The sequence below is a fragment of the Somniosus microcephalus genome, chromosome 12 (genome assembly GCF_052327205.1).
Source record: "Somniosus microcephalus isolate GS21.2 chromosome 12, FLI_Smic_1.0, whole genome shotgun sequence".
Classification (NCBI taxonomy): domain Eukaryota; kingdom Metazoa; phylum Chordata; class Chondrichthyes; order Squaliformes; family Somniosidae; genus Somniosus; species Somniosus microcephalus.
Genome location: NC_140998.1, coordinates 121,069,540 through 121,083,911, shown reverse-complemented (window position 1 = coordinate 121,083,911; position 14,372 = coordinate 121,069,540). Strand labels below are relative to the sequence as shown.

At 45.6% G+C, this 14,372-nt stretch overlaps 1 protein-coding gene across 4 annotated transcripts in view; it reads left to right on the top strand.

Annotated features, from left to right (window-relative positions):
- LOC147109492 (formin-1-like) overlaps positions 1-14,372 on the top strand; it is a 706,352-nt gene that overhangs the window by 551,673 nt on the left and 140,307 nt on the right. The window lies entirely within an intron of this gene.

Here is a 14,372-nt window from a genome sequence, read left to right as displayed (position 1 = left end):
CAACTCTTTGTCGATAACCCGCAGAACCTGGCTTCAGTGCAGGAAGAGGTTTCATGACCTGCGCACTGGAAAAGTGAGTATGACTTTCCCATCACCCTCAATCTGATCCCCATTGCCTCTCCTCACCAGCACTCAGCTTTAGCAATCTCTTCCTCCACATCCCACTTGACACTGACATCCATGCACCCTTACACATTCCCTCTCTCTCTATGGTCACATTCACCTAAATATTCGACTATGCAGCCCTCACACTCCCTATCACTGTGATGCTATGAAAACAACTTACAACACACAGGGAGGGCCCTTGGTCTTGCCACCTCACTCCATCTTTGTCTCCTTCTAAGCATCTATGCTATGGATTCTCTACACTCACTCCTTCATTCTCACTCAAACTCTACTTGTCTCCCTCATTGCAGGAAAAGAGAGCTCACAATAAGAGGGAAAGAGCGAGGACAGGAGGAGGGCCACCCTCAGTAGCCCAGCTCACCCCCTGGGAGGATGCGGTCCTGGAGATCGTGGGAGTGGAGGACGATGCGCAAGTGGGGGATGGACAGACGGGACGGATGCATCACAGCAAGCTGGTGACAGAATAGTTTTCCATCTCTCTCACTGACATTGCATGAGTCACTGATAATGATTCTGAAGCTCTAACAAATGAACTTATGATCATCTGCAATATGCAATGTGCATGTAACCTTGGCATCACATCTCTGACTCCTTTACTCTCCTACAGGACCATCGACAGCACCCGTCCCCACTAGCCAGGAGGAAGAGCCTGAGCATCCAGACTCCTCAGAGGAAGCTGCAACCTCTGAGGGTGCAGCGTCAGCAGAATTCAGCGTACCCAGCACCAGCGCAGACACTCACACCTCGGTGGGACCTTCGCGAGATAGAGTAGTGTTGTGACTTGGTGTATCACAGTTCACAAGTGAGCATCAGCAGATTTTGGAGACAGGGACAGCATTGGAGAGTCTGCGTCGGAGGGCGCAGGACTCTGCCAGCTCAGCTCAGCTGCATGTCGACCCTCGGCCTCTGGGTCCATCCACAAAATCAGTGGTGCTGGAACTCCAGGACAGGATACTCTGGCAGGTTTTGTCTCCAGGGTTGCTGCGAGTGTGGAGCGAATGGAGGTGTCCATTGCGAACATGAGCAGAGCCTTTGTGGAGTCATTGGCGCATGAACGCATCACCGTGGAAAGAATGGCAACCTCCGTGGAGGTGATAAGTCGCCAGAGTGCAGAAAACATGGTGAGTGTTCTGAATAGAATGACATCTCTGGAGGAGCGATGGTCATCTATTGAACAGAGAAACCAGACCTTCATGGAAGTCCTTCTGAGTAGGACTGCCAGTGCAGATATGGGTCCCCATGGCCCCCCTGATGTGCAGCAAGCTGCTCTCAAGCCACTTGCAAGCGCTGAGGGGGACCTGACCCATGAGAGGGAGGTTGGTGGCAGACATGAAGGAAGTAGGGGCTCCTCTCCAAGTGCTCACACTTCCATGCCACTGCAGAGCCCTCAGTCAGAGCCCCACCAGAGTCCACACCCAACTGAGATGGAGGTCTCAACCCCTGCACAGCCGCAGGAGCAGCAGACTGTTGGCAAGCCCTCACAGGTTCGCAACCCCAGAGGATGCCCGCCAAAGGTGTCGAGACAGGAGCAGCAAGAAAGTGAGCAAGGGGCCTCCACATCTGCTGAAGCCACAGGGGAAGCACCACATAGGAGCATGCGTAAGGGAAAGATACTGCACAAATAGTCACTTGGGTGAAATTTGATGTTTAATGTTAAAAAGCTATCAGGTGGTTACTGTTAAGTCTGTGGGTTGTATTATAAATAATCACAGACTCCACTGTTAACAAAATAAAACACGTCTTTACTATTCAGAGGCTCGGGCGATTCTGCCCTAGTTAACGTATCACAACCCTTATATACTGGTGTGGTCACTATTGGTATTACAGTATACATGAGCCAATAGATAGTGCCACCCTAAAGTAGTGCTCTTAAAGGCGAACGGTTACATTCTATAGTTCCCTTAAAGGTAAATGGTTACATACACAACACTCCTCCCTTCCTAGCTTATTACTTACAGAATCCCGTTAAACATACAATCTTCAACTTTATATAAACAGTTTGCAGATATCCTCTCGATGGAGTCAACGTCATATAACAATTTACAGATATACTCTCAATGGAGTCAACGTCATATAACAGTTTACAAACATACTCTCAGTGGAATCAGTTTACAGGTTCAGTCTCTGTGGGAACAGTTCATAAATTCAGTCTCTGGTATTAATTCGTTCCAGACAGCATCCTCCATAGCCTTTTTTTTTTTTTTTAACAGCTTGTACTTTCGTCCTGTTGAACCAGCAGTGCGGACTTATACAACCCACTGGCTGTCTTGATAATGTCCCTGGATTTTTTTTACAAATTTAGCACCTTTCGTAGTGTTCGGACTGAGGTAGTAGAAGTAATAATATTTTAAACAGTTATTATTTTCTGCTTCTTCTTTTTCTTTTCTGCCTTTTTGAAACTCTCCGAGCTCTTTTCCCGGCTGCCATCTGTAGCGCCACTAACTCTCTATGTTCCTTAGACCTTAAGTGCTTCCTCAGGATTTCAGCACTTTGGGAGTTCCCATCACAATTTGGGCAGACCACATCCTCATAACATTCGGTGTCACTCAACAGGTCAAAACCCTTCTTCAAGCAATCATATTCATCCTGCTCTTCCTCGGATGTCTGCCCTTCCTTCCCTCCTGGCCTCATTTGTGCGTTCAATCCTTTCCCTTCCTTCAGGGATTTCGTTATCAGGCTATTTAATCCTTCTACTGAAGTAGCTGTTTCCCCATTCTCCTGTTCCCCTGGACGTAATTCAGCGTACTCCTCCATTTCATCCATCATTTTCTCCAATGCTTTCATCTTCTCTTCCTCTTGTACTTTGGCTTCCAGTGCTTGGAGAAGTTGCGCCTCGATGCTCTCTAGCTCATGTTCAGGGCCCATTCCCAGTTGAAACTGTTCTTCAAGTCGGTCAACCTCGGTAATTGCCGTCTCATATTTGTCTTGGGCTTCCTTCCATATTTTTATGAGTTCTGCCATGTCTTTCACCTCTACATCCTCATCTATGTATGGAACTTCTACCGATGAGTCTGTCTTGGCCCTGAGCTCCTCAAGAATTTCCTGCAGCCTTTGGACTTCTTGCTCATGTTCAACCTTTAGTTGCTCATATACTTCCAACGAAACTAGCTTTTCGGAGGTTGCCGAGTTAACCCCCTCCAGAATTGTAGTCTGGGCCTGTTCATACTGTTTTTTCAACTTCTCGCACTCTGCTTGTAAGGAGTCGTAGAGAAGAACTGGAATAAAATCCTGGCTTCCTGAAGATTCCTCTTCATTTGTTTCTTTCGCAATTTCCTGTTGGAGTTCAGCCAAGGCTGCTATGCTATCTGCCTCTCGAAGTCTCACTGCCATCAACTCTTCTTTATTCTTGCAGTCCATCTCAGCCATTTCCCGTTTACTTTCATTTAACTGAGTGAGTAGTCCCTTATTTTGGGCTGAGAGATATTGCACCTTCTCATGTAGACCCTTGCACTCCTTCTCTGCTTGACATAGCTGATTACCGCTGATTTGGTTCTGCGTTTCAAGTTCCAACATCCTTTGCTTAGCTTCTTTCAGTTTCGCCCCTATAAGCTCCTCTTGCAACATGGCCACATTATTCTCATCAGGTAAAGAAGCGTTTCTCTTTTCCATGTCCAAGATTTGTTTCTGCATCTCCTTAAGAGCACCCTGTGATTCAACTTCTCTTAACTTTGCCTGCACTAGCTCCGTCTCTAATTGCAGAACAAAACCCTCAGTGCAGCGTGATTTGCCCTTCTGCTGTATCTCTAGATCATGCAAATATTCTAACCCCTGAACATCATCAGGGAGATGTGATCGGTAATTGGTCACGATGGCTCTATGGTCGCTCTCTGCTTGAGCCAGTAGGTTCTGTTGTCTTTCCAGACTCTCCCATTCGGTGTCATAGAACTTTTTCATTGTTTTCATCTCTTGTACGAGGCGGTAACTTAATTGTTCTAATTGTTGTTGTACTTTGAAATAGCGTTGAGTTCGAGCCCGGTGTTCCTCCGTAATGCATATGTCTGTAGCTTGAACAGACTCAGAATTCTCTGTCTTTATGCACGCCATCGATTTTCCAACCTTAGTCCGTGAGTTAATGTTAACCTTGTTTTTCATACATAAGCTGGACTTATCGTCTTCCGGCTCAGAGTCTGAGCTGCTTGTCTGCACCGAGTCCTCACTCGTCATTGCTTGTCGGTAGTGCCATTCCATGTCTATTTTCTTGATCCACTCCCGTCCTAGAAGTGGTGGTCCTCCCTCAGGTAGTACGTACAAATTCATTCTTGGGTGTACTTTACCCCTATCTCTCACCTTGACTCTTATTTTCCCCATGGGGTATACGCGATGCCCCGTGTATGTCTGTAATACGAACTTGGTATTTCTTAAGGGTATGTGAGAGAATAGTCGGTGGTAGTCCTTTTGGTTGATGACTGATACAGCTGATCCCGTGTCCAGCTCCATTCGTACTTGGACTCCAGCTATTTTTAGTGTGACCCAGATCGTCTGTAGATCAGTTACTTTACCCACATTGTGGATTCTCAGACTATCCAACTCCTGGCTGTTTGGGTCTGAGTCTGAATTTTGTTCGTCTGAACTCTTTTCAGCCACCTGATGCACCTTGTTGTACTTTTCTAGTGGTGGTGGCTTCCTTTGTTTGTTGGTCTCCTTTCTGGACCTGCATACCTTCGCGATGTGACCCAGTTTGCCACATTTCCTGCACTCTTGATTCTTAAACCAGCACTGATTCTGGTCGTGCGTTGTCTTTCCACAACGGTAGCATTTGGAAATGCTTGCAGTCATTTGATCCTTCAGCACTGCTACGATCTCTTCGAAGGTCTGGTCCACTGGTTTAACTGGTGCTATTAGATGTTTCAAGAGCCCGTATGTTTTTGCTCCCATCGAATTTAACAAAGTTATTGCCTTGTCGTATATGGCTACGCAATATATTCCTATGCGTTCCCCATACGTGGCCCTGTCTTCTATTTCAGCATTAAAATCATTAATATTTCCTCGCTTAGGCATCTCCTTCTCTTTCCGAGAACAGCACAAGTATTTCTTTACTTATTATTAATTTTCTTCTCTTCTTGAGAACACCACAAGTATTGCTTTACTTATTTCTTGTTTCTGAAAATTCGAATTAATTTTCTAAGATGGCGGTTTCCCGCTTCTGCCTTCTTCCCCAGCGGTTTTCCCACGAAAAATGGCTGCTTTCCCGCGCTTCTCGCTCTCCCCGCCCACTTCAATGGCGGTTTTCCCGCGCTTGACGGTCTTCACCCGTCCCCCGACGCTGTCTTTCAGCCCGAGTGCGGCCCTTATCAGCGGATGCGATCGATGGCCCGGCTGCGCCTCGCACTTGAAAGCGGCCCCCGGCCTCTGGCTCACCCGCTCGCGCGGCTCTTGCTCGCTCCCTCCCGGGCTCTGGCTTACCCGCTCGCGCGTTTCACCGCGGCTCTTATCAGGGATTGCGATCGCCCTTATCTCCCGATCGGTGGCCCTGTCTTTGCAGCCAACGCTGCGGCTTACCCACGAGGTTATGGAGGCTTCAGGGTCCTAATGCCTGTCGCTTCCAGCCTGTCGGTTCCAGACTGGTGAGGATTGAAACCTCTCTTCAACGTCCTGTCTTCGGACGAAGCCGCCGTGGAACAACTGCCGCAGGGTTCGAATCCTGACTCGTCGCCAATGTTAAGTCTGTGGGTTGTATTATAAATAATCGCAGACTCCACTGTTAACAAAATAAAACACATCTTTACTATTCAGAGGCTCGGGCGATTCTGCCCTAGTTAACGTATCACAACCCTTATATACTGGTGTGGTCACTATCGGTATTACAGTATACATGAGCCAATAGATAGTGCCACCCTAAAGTAGTGCTCTTAAAGGCGAACGGTTACATTCTATAGTTCCCTTAAAGGTAAATGGTTACATACACAACAGTTACTGTAAATAAAAGATCTGATGGCTACTGCTGCAGTTGTGGCGTGTGTCATTTCGCTAATGGGACTTCCACATTGAGGGCTTAGGATTACTTGGTATATGCCTCAGTTGAGGAAGCGCTCAGTGAAGGTGGCGAGAGGGATTTCCCAGGAGGTCACACTGGAGATGGGTGTCAGGCTCCAAACTTCCACAGCTGTGGTTGTGCCTTCTAAAAGATCACCCAGACCTGAGACAACAAAGTTCTGCCACCTGCAAATGATGGCTGATCAAATATCCTATTTAATGGTGGAGCTGCAGCTAATAGTCAGCAATCCAATTGTGCTCCCGCCAGGTTTCACCGTCATGTTTCAGAGCAGGCGTGCTTCACGTCGGAAAAGGGTTAAAATCACCAAGGCCTTTCAAAATGGGATAAGAGAGGCAAATTAGTGCTTGTTAAGGGCATGAAGGGCCTATCCCACCTCTTGGAGGCGGGACGGAGACGGGAGCAGTAAACACGATTTCTTGAAAATTGCATGGAGGCGGGGTTGGGCCCGCCTGCCAGTTTTTGCAATTTTAACACTCCACACGCCTCCATTCCTGCCTCCACGGCCCTGTGAAATTCGAGCCTATAGCCTCTATTTAATAAAGCCAAGGATCCCGTATGCTTTTTTAACCGCCTTCTCAACTTGTCCTGCCACCTTCAAAGATTTGTGTACGTACACCCCCAGGTCTCTCTGTTCCTGCACCCCTTTAAAATTGTACCCTTTAGTTTATATTGCCTCTCCTCATTCTTCCTACCAAAATGTATCACTTCACACTTTGCATTAAATTTCATCTGCCATTTGTCTGGCATGGATGTCCTAGCCAAATTCGAATAAAGGAGACTATGAAGGGATGAGAGCGGAATTGAGTAGAGTGGATTGGGAAAATAGGTTAAAGGGTAAGACGATACATGATCAGTGGTGTACATTTAAGGAGTTATTTTACAACTTCCAAAAAATATATATTCCGCTGAGAAGAAAAGGGTGTAAAAGAAAAGACAGCCATCCATGGCTAAGTAAAGAAATTAAGGATAGTATTCGACTAAAAACAAGGGCATATAAGGTAGCCAAATCTAGTGGGAGGATAGAGGATTGGGAAAACTTTAAAAGACAGAAAAAAATAACAAAAAGATTGATTAAGAAAGGGAAGATAGATTATGAAAGTAAATTAGCAAAAAATATAAAAACAGATAGTAAGAGTTTTTAGTTATACAAAAAGAAAAAGGGTGGCTAAAGTAAATGTTGGTCCCTTAGAGGATGAGACCGGGAAATTAATGGTGGGAAATATGGAGATGGCAAAAACACTGAATGAATATTTTGTATCAGTCTTTACAGTAGAGGACACTAAGAATATCCCAACACTGGACAAGCAGGGGGCTAAAGGGGGGGAGGAGCTAAACACGATTAAAATCACTAAGGAAGTGGTACTCGGTAAAATAATGGGACTCAAGGCGGATAAATCACCTGGACCTGATGGCTTACATCCTAGGGTCTTGAGGGAAGTGGCGGTAGGGATTGTGGATGCATTGGTAATAATTTTCCAAAACTCCCTGGACTCAGCAAAGGTCCCGGCAGACTGGAAAACTGCTAATGTAACACCCTTATTTAAAAAGAGCAGTAGACAGAAGGCTGGAAACTATAGACCGGTTAGCCTAACATCTGTGGTAGTTAAAATTTTGGAGTCCATTATTAAGGAGACAGTAACAGGACATTTGGATAATCATAATTTAATAGGACAAAGTCAGCATGGTTTTATGAAGGGGAAGTCATGTTTGACAAATTTGCTGGAGTTCTTTGAGGAAGTAACATATAGGGTGGATAAAGGGGAACCAGTGGACGTAGTGTATTTAGACTTCCAAAAGGCATTTGACAAGGTGCCACACAAAAGATTATTGCTTAAGATAAAAAATCACGGGATTGGGGGTAATATTCTGGCATGGATAGAGGATTGGCTATCTAACAGAAGGCAGAGAGTTGGGATAAATGGTTCATTCTCAGACTGGCAATCAGTAACTAGTGGTGTTCCGCAGGGGTCAGTGCTGGGTCCCCAACTCTTTACAATCTATATTAACGATTTGGAGGAGGGGACCGAGTGTAACATATCAAAGTTTGCAGATGATACTAAGATGGGAGGGAAAGTAGTGAGTGAGGAGGACATAAAAAACCTGCAAGGGGACATAGACAGGCTAAGTAAGTGGGCAGAGATTTGGCAGATGGAATACAATACTGGAAAGTGTGAGGTTATGCACTTTGGCAGGAAAAATCGTAGAGCAAGTTATTATCTTAATGGCAAGAAACTGGAAAGTACTGAAGTACAAAGGGATCTGGGGGTCCTGGTGCACGAAACTCAAAAGGTTAGTGTGGTGTATGTGCCTTTAAGAGCAATTATGGTGTATGTGCCTTTAAGAGCCCCAGGTGTGCGTAATGCCGGTAATTGCCACTTGGGCTATATAAGCTTGTGTATTGTGTATATCCTTTAGAAACCCCCCCCAGACTTGCTTAGTAAATACCTATGAACCAACTCCTGTCTTCAGTGTCTTTATCTACACACGGACACTACAGTGGCGACGAAGTGGAAATGGACTTACCTGCAATTCGGCAGCACCTCAAGGACATCGAATCCTCCAGCGTCCAGAAGACTCAAGGAAGTAAGAGAAACTGTGGTTTCACCAGCTGGCCAAGCTGGTGACAGGTACTGCGCTAATCCTTCCTGGGCGTCAGGCTGGAGCTCCAGCGGCGGGCTCTACAGCTGAGACAGGCAGCGAAATCGGAGGCAAGCAATAACGGACTGGGAGGGTGCACTCGAGAGACGGCTGGCGCGGCAAGCAGGTCAGCATTTAGACCTCCGTCGGGAACGAGTCTCCAACAGTAAATAAACGGAAACCACAGTAAAACAGCGTTGTCAGCGGTAGCAGCGGCGGGAAAGCGCGGGAAGCGCCATATCGTTGCTACAGAGAGAGAAAAAAAAGCGCGGGAAGCGCCATATCTTTTCTGAAATGCCTAAATCTGGTAATGAGGTTTTTGATGGCGAAATAGAAGATTGGACCACATACGTGGAAAGAGTAGAGGTTTATTGCACTGCAAATGGAATAACAGATGAAAAAAAAGCTTCAGTACTTCTGAACTTAATGGGCGCGAAGACATACGGACTGTTACGAAATTTAATCACTCCAGCCAAACCAAAGGACAAGACTTTTAAAGAAATTGTTGATACCCTGCAGGAGCATTTAAACCCAACACCGCTGCTGATAGCGGAACGATTCAAGTTCTTCAAGAGAAATCAACACAAGAATGAAAGTAACGCTGATTACCTAACCGAATTAAGAAAGCTATCAAAGTACTGCCAATTCGGAGCAGGACTATCAGATTATCTTTGAGACAAATTTGTTTGCGGTCTCTTAAGTGAAGGAACACAAAAAAGACTGCTTTCTGAAAAAGATTTAACATTGGACAAAGCTTTCAGTATGGCTGTATCATACGAAGCAGCAGCAAAAGGAGCTGCAGAGATACAACAAGAGACACAGGACTTCGGCACCCATAAAATGACACAGGAGTTCGGAAGATGTTATTGCTGCGGCAGATCCACCCATAACCAGAGGGACTGCTGGTTCAAGGGCAAAGCATGCAGGCAATGTGGTAAGATTGGACACATTGCACGGGTATGCCAATCTGAACAAAATAAATCCACTGACAGAAAACAAAAAATCAATAAAGAAAAGTACAGGAAGGTACAAATGATGGCGGACAGTAGCTCCGAAGACCAGAATAGCGATAGCGACTCCGGAAACAAGAGACTAAGCTGTCTCAAATTACATAATGTACTTGCCAAAGAGGATTACCAAACCATTTGGGTTACCCTCACAATAGCAGGGTCCCCAGTTAAAATGGAGCTAGATACAGGATCAGCTCTAACCGTAATAAATCGACGAGATTACGAGAGGCTATTTTCGCATATACCTCTAAAAGACACATCCATTATCTTAAAAACATATACGGGGCAGAAAGTCTACCCCAAAGGAAAAATAAGGGTGCCTGTGGTATACAACGGCAAAGAAATACAAAAGTTGTATTTATACATTCTACAAGATGGTGGTCCACCGTTGTTGGGACGTGAATGGATAAGGAAGATACGTTTAGACTGGCACTCCATTCAGGCACTGACGGTGACCAGTAAGGAAAAAAACAATGATGACATCATACCTGAACGATTAAAAGACATCTTGGCCAACGCCAAAGAAGTGTTTCAAGAGAAACTAGGAACCTTGAAAGGCATCACCGCCTCAATAAAAGTGGAAGATACAGCAATTCCAAAATTTTTTAAGGCAAGACCGGTGCCATACGCAATACGTCCGGCAGTCGAGGCAGAGCTGAAGAATTTGGAAAAGGCAGGCGTATTATCCAAAATAGATTGGAGCGAATGGGCAACACCCATCGTTCCAGTCATGAAAAAAACATTGAAAAATAACTCTGAGGAACAGAAAAAAATTTGCATCTGTGGGGACTTTAAGGTGACTGTAAACCCGGTCCTTCACACGGTACAGTATCCTCTTCCGAGGATAGAAGATATTTTCGCCTCACTATCCGGAGGGAAACGTTTCACAAAAATTGACTTGGCACAGGCATATCTACAGATGGAGGTTGAGGAGACCTCTAAAAAGTATCTCACAATAAACACACACAAAGGCCTGTACCAGTACAATTGACTGGTTTTTGGAATAGCATCAGCTCCAGCTATCTGGCAAAGAGCTATGGAGCAAGTCCTGCAAGGGATTCCGGGGACTCAATGCTACCTAGACGACATCCTTATAACAGGAGAAAACGACAACGAGCACCTTGCCAATTTGGAGCAGGTGCTCACTAGGCTGAAAGAACGGGGCCTACGAGCAAATCGCTCCAAGTGCGAATTTTTCCAAAATCAGATATCATATTGTGGCCACATAATTAATAAGGAAGGGTTGCATAAGTCACCTGAAAAAATTGAAGCAGTTATAAAAGCCCCAGCACCTGAAAATGTTTCACAATTAAGGTCATTCCTGGGATTAATAAATTAGTATCATAAATTTTTACCGAACTTATCAACTATTCTACACCCTCTTAATGATCTTCTACAGACAGGAGTGATTTGGAAATGGAACGAAGACTGTAAACGTGCCTTCCATAAATGTAAAGACTTAATCACATCCAAGAAAATTTTGGCTCATTACAACCCATCACTACCAATCAGACTGGCGTGCGATGCATCCCCTTACGCCATAGATTCCCTGATGGCTCGGAACGGCTGATAGCTTTTGCGTCACGCTCATTGAACTCAGCTGAGCGTAACTATGCCCAGATAGACAGGGAAGCACTCAGCCTGGTATGGGGAGTGAAGAAATTCAACCATTACCTACACGGACAAAAATTTACCTTGCTGACTGACCATCAACCCCTCATCTCCATATTCAACCCTAAAAAAGGTGTCCCTATTATGACGGCACAAAGACTACAGAGGTGGTCCCTTTTTCTAGGGGCACACCAATACAACATTGAATACAAAGGGTCAAAACAGCATGGGAATGCTGACGGTTTATCACGCCTACCGTTGCCAACGATAGAAGAAGCACCTACAGTAGACCCAGTAGAGATATTCCACTCTACCATAGTGGAATGTCTACCGGTGACAAATTCTGCCATTGAAAGGGAGACAAGAAATGACCCTACTCTCTCACGGGTCTACGATTTAACAGTGAAGGGATGGCCAGCACATGGCGAACCACTGTTGCCAGCATTCTCGCAAAGAAGAGAACAGCTGTCAGTGTGCCGAGGAACCTTGATGTGTGGATCCAGAGTGGTGATTCCACCCAAACTCCAGGATAAAGTGCTAAAGGAGCTTCACGAGGGGCATCTGGGTGGAGTGAAAATGAAGAACCTAGCTAGGGCGTTTGTATGGTGGCCAGGTATCGATGGAGACATCGAAGACATGACCAAGAGCTGCCTAGGATGCCAGAAGGTCCAAAATGCTCCGCCACAGGCCCCTCTACATCCATGGGAGTGGCCCTCATCTCCCTGGCAAAGGGTGCACATCGACTTTGCTGGTCCATTTATGGACTCAATGTTCTTAATCGCAGTTGATGCACACTCCAAGTGGCCGGAGGTAATAAAGATGTCCTCCACCACCACGGAAAAAACCATCACAGTATTAAGGACCATATTTGCCAGGAATGGGCTGCCGGAGCAGATATGTTCTGATAATGGACCGCAATTTGTGTCCGAAGAATTCAGAAAGTTCTTAAAGAACAATGGGGTAAAGCACTACACGTCCGCCCCATACCATCCCGCCACCAATGGATTGGCTGAAAGGTTTGTCCAGACCTTCAAGAAGGCCATCAAGGCCATGGGTAATGAAGACATAAAACTTCAGCACAAGGTGGATAACTTCTTATTTGCATATAGGAATGCAACGCATATGGTTACTAACCAAACTCCCGCCATGATGTTCTACAATAGAAACCTAAGATGCCGGCTGGATTTGGTCAAGCCCAACATCCGAAGGGACGTGGAGAACCGGCAGTTTCAGGGCATGAATGAAAGGCCAACTAGGGCCTTCCAGGTAGGCCAACCGGTTTTGGCCCGGGACTACCGTACCGAGAAATGGCAGCCTGGAACTATCTGCACACGATTAGGACCACTGATGTATACCGTGGACATCGGAGACAGCATAATAAGGCGCCATGCTGACCAAATCATCAAGTCATCCGAAAAGGGACAACCTACACCACCACTCTATACATCTAACGATGAAGTAGAGATACCCATATCTACCTCCGATCCGGTGATACTGGAGCCCGATGAACCCGACACTGGCCTTCAAGCCGAATCAGCCTTGCCAGAAGAACCTACTACACCACCAGAAACTACTACACCCCCGAGGCGTTATCCGGACCGAGTCAGGAAGCCTCCTGAGAGACTAACTTATAATTAATTAATACAGCAATGTATATTATTTTGCATATAACATGTAATTAATAATTACTTAAAATATGATGTACTAGTTAGCTAGAAGGGGAGGAATTGTGGTGTATGTGCCTTTAAGAGCAATTATGGTGTATGTGCCTTTAAGAGCCCCAGGTGTGCGTAATGCCGGTAATTGCCACTTGGGCTATATAAGCCTGTGTATTGTGTATATCCTTTAGAAACCCCCCCCCAGACTTGCTTAGTAAATACCTATGAACCAACTCCTGTCTTCAGTGTCTTTATCTACACACGGACACTACAGTTAGTATGCAGGTGCAGCAAGTGATTAAGAAGGCCAATGGAATGTTGGCTTTCATTGCTAGGGGATAGAATATAAAAATAGGGAGGTATTGCTTCAGTTGTACAAGGTATTGGTGAGACCGCACCTGGAATACTGCGTACAGTTTTGGTGTCCATACTTAAGAAAAGACATACTTGCTCTCGAGTCAGTACAAAGAAGGTTCACTCGGTTAATCCCGGGGATGAGGGGATGGACATATGAGGAGAGGTTGAGTAGATTGGGACTCTACTCATTGGAGATCAGAAGAATGAGAGGCGATCTTATTGAAACATATAAGATTGTGAAGAGGTTGGATCGGGTGGATGCGGGGAGGATGTTCCCGATGATGGGTGAAACTAGAACTAGGGGGCATAGTCTTAGAATAAAGGGGCTGCTCTTTCAAAACTGAGATGAGGAGGAACTACTTCACTCAGAGGGTGGTAAGTCCATGGAATATGCTGCCCCAAAAAGCTGTAGAAGCTACATCATTACATAAATTTAAAACAGAAATAGACAGTTTCCTAGAAGTAAAGGGAATTAAGGGTTACGGGGAGCGGGCAGGAATTTGGACATGAGTCTAGGTTCAGATCGGACATGGCCCTGTGGGTAGCGGAGCGGGCCCAGGGGCCATGTAGCCTGATCCTGCTCCTATTTCGTGTGTCTAATTCTGTTAGATTCAGGAGATGGTTCTGTGATAGTAGATTGGCGGTTAGGATCAGATCAGCCATGATCTTATTGAATGGCGGAGCAGGCTCGAGGGGCCGATTGGCCTACTCCTGCTCCTATTTCTTATGTTCTTATGTTCTTATAATTTAAATATATTTAAATGAGAGTCAATGGTTGTGCAGCTTCAAATTTCCTGGTTTTATGCTCATATTACATTTGGGGTAATTTAGAATGAGAAATATTCATGTTCCTTTTGCCATGATCAGCTAAGACTGGTAGAAGCAAGGGGGGAAAATTGAGTCGCTCCCCCTTTGGGGCACTAACTTCACCAGGGCGCTACTTTTAGCACCCAAAAAAATTAGCGCCCCCGCAGCTGA